The sequence below is a fragment of the Panthera uncia genome, chromosome C2 (assembly GCF_023721935.1).
Source record: "Panthera uncia isolate 11264 chromosome C2, Puncia_PCG_1.0, whole genome shotgun sequence".
Lineage (NCBI taxonomy): Eukaryota > Metazoa > Chordata > Mammalia > Carnivora > Felidae > Panthera > Panthera uncia.
The window spans coordinates 98,577,618-98,588,832 of NC_064810.1; the positions used below are offsets into that span (position 1 = coordinate 98,577,618).

Below are 11,215 nucleotides of genomic sequence, written 5' to 3' on the forward strand. Positions count from 1 at the left end.
GTCCGACTTCAGCCAGGTCACGATCTCGCGGTCGGTGAGTTCGAGCCCCGCGTCAGGCTCTGGGCTGATGGCTCAGAGCCTGGAGCCTGTTTCCGATTCTGTGTCTCCCTCTCTCTCTGCCCTCCCCCGTTCATGCTCTGTCTCTCTCTGTCCCAAAAATAAATAAAAAAACGTTGAAAAAAAAAAATTAAAAAAAAAAAAAAAACCACATGAATTAAGAAAACATCTCACTAAAGGTTTTGAATAAAAGGTTCTGAAGTTGTTGAAACAGAGTAACTAGAATAGAATAGTTCTGATTTTTCGATTTCCTTTTTTTCTATTACAATAGGTTATCTTCTATTCAAAAATGTACCCAATCATACAATTAAAATTTATACATGGTTAACTGGAAAAAAAATAGCTACTTTATGGTAATTGCCATTGTAGTTGATTCTCTAAGACCCATTTCATCTGAATGATTAATCTAAGTCCTTTGTGGTGATTTTTCTCTTTCTTTGTGCTACTACTTGGCTTAGGAATAGCAATGTAAACCATTTCTTGACACTCATATTGAAACAAAGCACACTTGATTGTCTTCTGGGAAATTTTTCTTTGCTCCAAGATAAGAGATACAAGAAAAAGAGGACCCTGCTCTTTTTCCACCTGAAAATTGTTAAGCTGTGTATAATGCCTATCTGATTAACAAGTTAAAAGAGCACTAGGCTTAATTAAGGACAAAGGAAAACAATAAGGATGCACAATTGAGAAATGGAGTCTATACCTCTGATGACATCACTAGTTAATCAGTTAAGCCAGCTTTGGATCACAGCCATAACCCCGGACTTCTCGTCAAGAGATACAATAGATTATTATATTTTTAAGCCAACTAGATGCATGGTTTTGCTTACTTGTAAGTGAAATTATATAAACTTACATACCTATTTTAGTATCTATCTTATTTGCATAAATTTTGCTGTGTCCCATATAGTATGGGACTATGTATGGTTCACTATATTATATACCAAAAATAAAGACTGAGTAAATTAAATATAATAAATATGCTTGCAAATTGGAAAAATACATTTTCAATGAAGCTTCACATTTGGATTTTGCCTTATTAGCATACATAGATTAATACATCAGATTTTTAAAAGTAAATCACTGGAAATTGTGATTGCCAGAAAAAGGTAGGTTGTTTTAGGTCATGTAGAACTAATTCAGTGGCAAAGAATCAAGACAATTGGGCTCTTTTAAGGCAATAATTATTTAATATTAGTATTATAAATGTTTTTATAAAAATAAGTATTGAGTTCCTGTAAAGTATCTGAACACATTACATGTCAGATTTTTGAAAAAGTAATTTTAACAGCACATACTCCAGGCCTTATCAAAATTGTTGCAATCGTTTAGTAGAGTTGTCAATTAGACAACTCATAAGCATACAGAAACAAGTAACTGTATATAACATTGAAGTGGGCAGAGTAATGACAAAGAGATTTTAGAGAATGCAGGGTCTATTTAAAGGGATCAGCTTCAGGGCACCTGGGTGGCTCAGCCAGTTAAGCATCAGACTCTTGGTTTTGGCTCAGGTCATGATCTCACAGCTTGTGCAATTGAGCTGCATGTGGTGGTCCATGCTGACCATGTGGAGCCTGCTTTGGATTCTTTCTCTCTCTCTCTCTCTCTCTCGCTCTCTCTACCCCACTCTCTTTCAAAATAAAAAAAAATAAACTTTAAAATAGATGGATAGATAGATGATAGATAGATAGATGATAGACAGATACAGATAGATCAACTTCTATAAAGTTCAAGTAGAGATTCCAGTTTTCCCAAAGACTTCCTGTAGACTGCTACTTTGGTGGCCTCCCATTAATCACACTTTCTATTATTCATGCCATTGTGAAATCACCTTCCATAACTCCAGAATTTGCCATGTGAGTGGCTTTGCCCAATGGGATATTTCTTAGTGTGCCACAAGTAGAGAGAGTATTGATAACTGATAAATTCTTGCACTTAGGGGCAGGTCTCTTACAGTGTTTTTTGGAAGCCCACCATCATGAGATGAAGCAGCCCAAACAGCCAAATGAAGAGGCCCACACACAGATACAAAGACACCCAGTCAGTAGCCTCCTGCAGAGCAAGCACACTCACCTCTAGTCTTGGCCTCTCAGCCTGTATCTTACCTGTGAGAATAACTGTCTATTCAACCACAGAATTTTCAGACATAATAAATTGTTCTAATTCACTAAAATTTGGGGTGGTTTAATACACAGAAAAACATAACTGAGACCTTCCTTAGTTTGGATTTTATGTGATGTCTTAATTTAAAAAAAACTTTATTTTCGCAATATGAATAATAAGCAGGATAAATATAAAATTTATAACTTCTTATCTAGTTAAAGCTTCCTATTTTACCAAAGAAACTATTGTCCAGGAGGTCAAGCAATAAGTTCTCAAAATTAGTGTTAGAAGGGAGCCTTGGGTGGCTCAGTCAGTTAAGCCTCCAACTTTGGCTCAGGTCATGGTCTGGCAGTTTGTGGGTTCAAGCCCTGCTTAAGGCTCTGTGCTGACAGCTTGGAGCCTGGAGCCTGCTCTAGATTCTGTGTCCTCCCCTCTCTCTGCCTCTTCCTGACTCATGCTCTGTTTGTCTCTCTCCTTTTCTCTCTCTCTCTCTCTCTCAAAAATAAACATTAAAAAAAATTAGTGCTAGAGCCAGCTATCTTAGTGTTAACAAACATGTGAGTGCTTAGGGGATGTTTGATACTATATTTAGACTAGATGGATTCACAAGGCAGTCATGGATTGGTCTTCCAAGAAAGTCTAGTGAAGTTGAAAAACATATAAACAATTACTGTACACTATAATATATACCATACTAAACCATTTTCAGTATTCTTTCCACTATCCAACTCTACCCACTTAAGAGAATGGTTTTCTCAGCTTGTTGAATAATAAGAAGAGGAAAGATGGCTGGTGAGATGCTGGAGTCAGGCCTAGAGTAGCAGAAGGATGATTTATTGAAATCATTTTATGTAACATTAAAAAAACCCCACAATTAGTAATTTAAAATCCACCCCTTCCACTTCATGAGGTATACCATAATTGTGTTCCTTAAATCACCCCCCCAAAAAAAACTTCTATATGTGTGAATGTTTTAAAGAAAAAAAAAAAAAAAACTCCATTCAGAATACCAATTCTAAAGCATACCCCAGCATTTTACCATATGTACGTTTCATTTTCAACATCCTTCTTGTCAACTAAATGTAAATAATTCTAAAGTCTTCTCCCCCTCACTGGATAGTGAGCGGTGGCTTAGAACAGTCTGACAGTCAGCAAAAACCGTTATAAAAGCTTCTGTTATGAGACACAAGAGGAGATTAAAGCGCAGCCCTGTCAGTCTGCAGAAAAAGAACATGTTGCTCATGGCTGGTTATTCTCTTTTCAGAGCGATGAACTTGGCAGTAAAATCAGTAGAGGTAAATGGCAGAGGCTTGGGACTGGCAGGGCCTCGAGCCCCTGTGGAGTGGCTGTCTGAGATGACATAACAATAACCGCAGGATCCGCGGGGGGACTGCGCGCACACGGGCTTCAGTGGAGAAACTAATCAAGTGCTAAGAGTCAAGTTTACGTTTTCAAAATATAGGTGCTTGGCTGCTCGGAAGCGTGAAGGGGATGATTAGAGGCAGGATATTTAATAAAATGTTTAGAGATGTGTAACTGAGGGCAAATAGCATGAGAGAGGGAAAAACACTTTCACAGACAAACCATTCAAGTTTTATTACTGAACCTGATTACAGAGTGATAAGGGAGATAATGTTCTCTCTCTCTTTCACTAGAAGATGTCTGGTGATCATTAGGCCTTTTATTCTTTGCTTTAGTTATTGTCTAAGACATTTTTAGTATTTCTTATTTTAACTTTTTTTCATATTTGTTACTTTTTTTTCAATTAGTTTATTTGGAATAGGCTATATATAAATATTTAGATGTAGAATAACTTAAAGAATTATGTCATCACGGCTTCTGGCCACCAAATAACACTTCCCAACTAAAGGTATCTATACAATAACATGGAGTCTACAGAACATGTAGTAACAGTGGAATTTCATACTACAGTATATTCATCTGTGTGCTACAGAACAGGGTACAAAACTGGCTTTTGCTCTACTTATTATTATATATTATTTGTGAAAGAGTTAATACTTACACTTTCATATATCTTGTGACTTATGTAATATGTCATTTTAAAGATAATTCACTCATATCCTGAGTTACATATAATTAATTTTGAATTTGGCACGAGCCGTAAAATTTTAATATAACCTCATTTACCTTTCAATGTTTGGCCTGACATATCATGGTATCTCACTTCTCGGTTGTAAAATGTATAAAGAATAATGCAGCATGACCAAGTGGGGTTTATCCCAGCTAGTCTAACATTTGGAAACTAATTAATGAATTTTTCCATGTTATCAGACAAAACAAGAAAAAACCACATGAGAATATCAATAGGTCTAGAGAAAAACATTTGAGAAAATTAAAATTCACTTGTAATAAAAATCTCTCCACAAACTCAAAGTAGAAGGAAGCTTTCTCAATATGATAAAAGGAAAGCACAAAACATCATATGTCATAGTGAAAGATTAAATACTTTCCCCCTAAGATTATGAACAAAGCAATGATTTCCATTCTGCCACTTCTATTGAACAAGATAGCTGGGGCAAGAGAAATGAATACAAGATATCTATGTTGGAAAGGACGAACTGAAATTGCTTATTTATAGATGGCTTAGTCATTAATGCAGAAAATCTGAAAGAATCTACAAATAAAGCTACTAGGACTAATAAGTGAATTTAGCAATGTTGCAGGATAGAAGACCAATTACAAAACAATTATATTTCTATACACTAGCAGTAAACAATTGGAAATGGAAGTTTTAGAGTATTATTATTAAAATGCCATTTATAATAGCATCAAAAATATTAATTAATTAAGGATCAATCTGGCAAAAGATATTATATAACTATACACCAAAATCATAAAACATCGGTAAGAAAAAATATGGAAGACCTAAAGAAAGAAAGAAATACATCTTGTTCATGGGGAAAAGACTCAACACTTCTAAGTTGTCTATATCCTAAATGAATGGATATATTGATTCAATATCATCCCTACTAAAACCCCAGTGGCCTCTATTTTTATGGGAATAGAGAAGAAAATTCTAAAATTGATATGGATATTAAAAGGTTGACTGAAAAGAAAAGCAAATGTTGAGGACATATACTCCCTGATTTTAACATGTATTATAAAGCGATATAATGTAAACACTGCAATAATGGTATAAATACAGATAAATAGAGCAAAGAAACAAAGGAGTCCTGAAATTACACCACACCTGTAATGGCCTACTGATTGTTTAAAAAAAATTTCTTTTAAGGTTTATTCACTTTTCAAAGACAGAGAGAGACAAAGCATGAGTGGGGGAGGACAGAGAGAGGGAGACACAACACAGAATAGGAAGCAAGCTCCAGGCTCTGAGCTGTTAGCACAGAGTCTGACGTGGGACTCAAACTCACGGAGTATGACATCATGACCTGAGCTGAAGTCAGTCGCTTAACCAACTAAACCACCCAGGCATCCCCCTACTGATTGTTTTTAAACCCTCCAAGCACTTTAACCAGGAAAGGATAATCTTCTAAACAAGAAGTGGTAGAAAAATTGCATAGTGATATCTTTTAAAAAGGAAAAAAAAAAGCCTCTATTCCTAATCTCACATAGTATACATAAATTAACTCAAAATGAATCCTGAATATAAATGTAAGAGCTTAAATTACAAGATAAATATATCAGCAAAAATCTTAGTGCCTTGGGTTTCACAAAGACATATAACAAACAATGTACAAAATATAAAAGAAAAAGTCAGTAAATTGTACTTTATCAAAATTATTCTTCATATTACACTGCTATGATAATCAAAAGGCAAGCCATAGACCTGGGGAAAAAAACACTTGTAATATATATACATATAAAATCTATCTGAAAAAAGACTTGTGTCTAGAATATGTAAAGAACTTTTCCAATTTAATAATGAAGAAAACTAAGATCCAAGTTATAAATGGTCTACATTTTGATGAACATTTCAGTGAAGAATAAGTATAAATGGTAAGCACATGAGATTTTCAACATCACTAATTATTAAGAAAATCCAAGTGTAAATTACAGTAAGATACCACCACCAGAATGGATGAAGTTATAAAGATTAATCATACCAAGTTTGGACAAAAATATGGAATAACTGGAACTTTCATATATTTCTAGTAGGGATGTAAAATGTACAAGTAATATCAAAACACAGTTTGCAGTATCTTAAAAATTTAAACATACACTTCACATACAAACCAGCAGACTTGTAGATGGATATTTATAGCAGATTCACTTCAAATGCCTATCAGTGAATGGATAAGCAAACTTTAGTACAAAGGAACATATTCAAAGACTGACAAAACTAAGGGTTGATGAAAATGTAGAGCAACAGATACTTCTACATTTTTTGTGGTAAGGAAACTTGGCCCAACCACTTTGCAAATTAACAGTACTTCTTTCCTTCTCTTTCCCTTTCCCTTTCCCTTCCCCTTTCTCTTTCCCTACCCTTCCCTTTCTTCTCCTTCTCTTCTTTTTTCTCTTTTCTTTTCTTTTTCCTTTTTTTCCCTTGTTTAAATTATTAAAGCATAGTTGATACAGATAGTATTTCTTTAAGATAAATATATAGCTACCCTATAAACCACGTTGATCAGTATCAAAAGTTTTTACAATAATGATCATTTCAGATTTATTTATAATAGTCAAAAACTGAGAGTAGGGAGGGGAGGACTCTGGCTGAAATAGAGATGAAATCATAATTGCTTAGATTCAATTCCAAGCAAAGACTTGCCTCCTGGTCTTCAGAATCTGTCTCAGCTTTTGGACTGGTGTCACACTTTTCTCGGGGTTGCCCTGGCAATTAACTGAGTGAAGTTATGGTATCCGAGGTCTTCTTTGAGCAGTATCCAGCCAATATGTGAGCAAGGCAATAGCAGCCAAGGTTACAAACTTTTGAGAGCAATCCCCCCTCTACCACTCCCCCACCCCCTGGTAATGAATTACTAAGGACCTAGCCGTCTTTTGGCAATGCAGGGTTCTTCTATTGGACTGTCTTTGCTTTGAACCTCCTTTATGGGCTAGGCTGGTTGAGATCACAGTCCAATGACTCTTCCTTCCCATTTCTTTTAGGGGTTAGCCCACAATATGTTTTTGCACATCTAAGTCTGTCTCAGTATCTGCTTCTCAGAAAACTCAGCAACTGCAAACCCAGCCATCAATTAGTAACTGATTAATAGGTAGTAATTTACTCATATAATGGAATATTCCACAGCACTAAAAACAAACCACTAATACACAAACCAACATTGATGAATCTTACAGATATTTTGATGAACAAAAACAGCCAGATACAAAATAATATACAATGTGTAACTCCAGTAATATGAAGTTCAAAAAGTGGCAATTCTAATTAATGGTGACAGAAGCTAGAATAATGATCACTGATGGGTTGGGAGTAAACTGGGTAAAGGCGCATCAGATATTTCTGGGTTATCAAGATATTCCTTATGTTGATCTGGGTAATGGTTCATGGGAGTAAGCCTATGTAAAAAACACTGACTTGCACATTTGAGATTTTTTCACTTACCTCATTGAACACATTTTATATTTCATTTTGTTCCCTCAACCACATACATGAAATAAATTTTGAATTAATGTTGATCCTACTTTATCCTAGTCTATATTTGGGGCAGCTGATCATTGCTGGAAAAATTTTCATCAGTGTACATTTCAGTAGAAGAATAAATCCATGATCTTTATCTTCTATAAGACCTTAAATTCTGCCCTGAAACCCTATTACATTTCCCTATTCATTCATTTTGGCAATTTTTTATAATGACTACTTAACACATTCTCCAGGGCTCTAACTATCTTAAAACTATGATCCTATCAGTCCTCTCTCACACTTCTTAGGAGTATATAATTCACTTCCCATTCCAAAGAGAAAATAGAATTGAACAGAATAGAATTTGCCTACATTAACAGCATAATGTTATAAAATAAGAAGTATAAGAATCAGACAGGAAAAAGTAAAATTGCAACTAATTGCAGATGATATTACTAATATGAAAACACACAGAAAAATACTAAAATTCACAGTGGATTTTAGCAAGTTGCTAGACATAAGATCAATACAACCATATCAGTTGCATTTTGAATGCCAGCAAAAATTAGTAAAACCTAATTTTGGAAAGTGACATCAGAGAAAATAACTGAGTAAGGTGTTCAAAGAATCAGTCCTTCCACAGGAAAAAAACATAAGCAGTCAAAGACTGAAAAAATCAATTTTTTGGATTTCTGTAATCTAATTCAAAACACACAACAACCGAGTGACAGCCTAATGAAGAGAAGGACAGCTGAATTTCAGTAAGAGAGTACTGTGCCATTGTCACTCAGCAGTTTACCATCACCCTCTTCCCTTGGTGGTGATGTGAATGGTGGCCTTCATTCCTGGTGTAGCTTGCTGGTGATAGAAGACTAATATGGGCCTTGTTCTTAAAACACTGTGGTTGTGTCTTTTGATCTGTCTGGTGGTTTCCTGAAGGACAGGCAAAAAAAAAAAAGAAAAAAAGGCTGATCTTTGGTTTATCACCCCCCCACCCCCAATCTTGGACTGCTATGGATTTTTGGATGTTGGTGGTGATGTCTGTTGAAAATTTTAAAAATACACACTGCTCATGCCTGCCTAAGGAAGGGGACAGCAGATTAGGCAAGCAGCACACTGTTCCAAAAGCCCAGGAATGTGGAGTCTGAGGAAGAAGCTTCTTGCAGTAATAAGGGCTCAGAAGGAACAACACATACAATAGGGCACAGAGTCCAGTGTGCATGCCCAGGGCTGGATGCATGCTCAGAAATGTCCTAAGAGATCCCTGTGCATGTGTCTCTGGCAGATCTGTGTATTCCCACAAAAGAAGGTGAGAAAAACTAAGGCAGGATTGTAGGCAGCCTGGCTTAGCAGTGAAGGACTACCCCCAGTTCCCAGCCAAGCTACAAATACTGGGAAAGCAGTATTCTTTTTTTCTTTTTCTTTTGGTTCCAGGCATTTAAGGACATCTGTGACAGGTGACTGGTGACCCCTGAGATAGCAGAACAGAGACCTTCTATGGCAAGGAACTTAACTTTTGAAAACCAGTTTGAAAAAGGCACTAAACAAATGGACAACTTCAGTCTTAAAGATCAATGACAGCATATCCTGGGGAAGGAAGAGAATCTGATTCCTTGATTTACCACATTATAATATCCCAACTATCCAGTTTTCAAAAATAAATTGACAGAAACTCCTGATGAAGCAAGCCAATATTGGGCTTAATAGACAAATACTTTAAGTAAAGTCTCTTAAATCTTAATTAAGATCCAATAACTAAAGATGACCATGGACAAAAGATGAAGGAAAACTATGCGTGAATGAAATTAGCATATCAATAAAGAGATAGAAATTATAAAAAGGGACCAAATAGAAATTCCAGAGCTGAAAATTACAATAACAGAAATGAAAAAAAAAATCACCAGAATGAATAAGAGTATGTTGGAGCTGGCAGAAGGAGGAATCAGCAAACTCTGAATAGATCAGTAGAATTTAGGCAATCTGAAATACACAAAGGTAAAAAATGAAGCCAAGCAAACAGAGACTCAGAGAAATGTGGGACAGAATTAAAGTTACTAATAAACATAAAATGGGATTATTATCATTGTTAGGAAGAGAGAAGAAAAGGTAAGAGACAGAAAATACACTAAAAGAAATAATTGCTAAAACATCACAAATTTAGTTAATAACATTAATCCACACTTCCAAGAAGCTCAACAAACTCCAAAATGTATCTATGCAAAGAGCTACATACCCAGACACATCATAGTACAAGTCTTGAAAGACAAAAAGACAAAATCCTGAAAATGTCAAGAGAATCATGACTTGACATATACAAGGTCACCTCAGGAGAATTAACGCATGATTTATCGTCAGAAACAATGAATGTAAAAGACACTAGAATGCTATTTTCAAAGTGCTAAAAGAAAAAAAAAACTGTTAACCAAGAAAACTATATCCAGCAACACTATCTTTCTAAAATGAAGATGAAATAGACATTTCTAGATGAAGACATGGAAGGAATTTTTTGCTATCATACATGTGCACTCAGAAATATGCCATGCAAGTTATTCAGGCTGAAAAGAAATGACACCAATGACTAATTCAAATCCACATGAAAAACCAAAGGCAATTATATAGGTGGTATGACACACAGTAAAATTATATATTTCTTCTCCATCCTTCCCTTATGTGATTTAAAGAGCAATTATATAAACAATAATTATAAAATTGTATTGTTGGACCTGCATATTATAAAAATGTGCTATTCTTGACAATAAGTGAGGATGAGAATGATGCTGTATTGTAATAAGGAAATAATACAGGAAAAAAGTGAAGAAAACCATGAAACGGTAAATATGAAACAACATAAAAACCCTTGGGCATGGGTTGGGAGCCAAGATGGCAGAACAGCATGGAAGTTGTTTTTGTGTCTCATGTCCATGAAATACAGCCAGACCAACACTAAACCATCCTACACACCTAGAAAACTGACTGGAGGATTAACACAACAATCTGCACAACCTGAACCACAGAATTCAGCAGGTACATGGTGTGGAGAGGTGAACTTGGGGAGCAAGGAGCAGGAAGGGAGGTGTTTTTGCAAGGGGAGAGAGGACAGAGACGGTGGGGGTGAGAGAATATGGGAAAAGTACCCCTTCCCAAAAGGAGCTGGAGAGAAAGTGGAAAGTTGGAAACAGCCTCAGGGGCTAAACTAAAAAGGGAGAAAGGAGAAAGGAGAGGGTTTAAGTTCCATTAAGACTGTAAATAAGGGGAGCACAAAGGCTGCAACTTCGCAGCTCCATACCTGGCGGTGCTCTGGTGGGAAGGGCGAATCCCCAGGAGCAGAGTGGGGTCCAGGAGGTTCTTGGGCCACACGGGGAAAAGCGGTTCCACTGCTGGAAGGACATTTGGTAGAGACTGTTGAAGCCACCTGGTCCCAGCAGACCCCAGAAAACGGCCACATTCGCTGGTGCTGGAACAAGGTCGTTAAGGGTGAAGCCTAGTGCCAGATGT

At 36.2% G+C, this 11,215-nt stretch overlaps 1 long non-coding RNA gene across 1 annotated transcript; it reads left to right on the plus strand.

Annotated features, from left to right (window-relative positions):
* The first annotated feature begins 3,388 nt into the window (after nucleotides 1–3,388).
* On the plus strand, nucleotides 3,389–9,399 carry LOC125922126 (uncharacterized). The gene is made up of 2 exons (XR_007457581.1): nucleotides 3,389–3,455; nucleotides 9,155–9,399. It is a non-coding gene; the product is annotated as an uncharacterized LOC125922126 (long non-coding RNA).
* The last annotated feature ends 1,816 nt before the right edge of the window (nucleotides 9,400–11,215 follow it).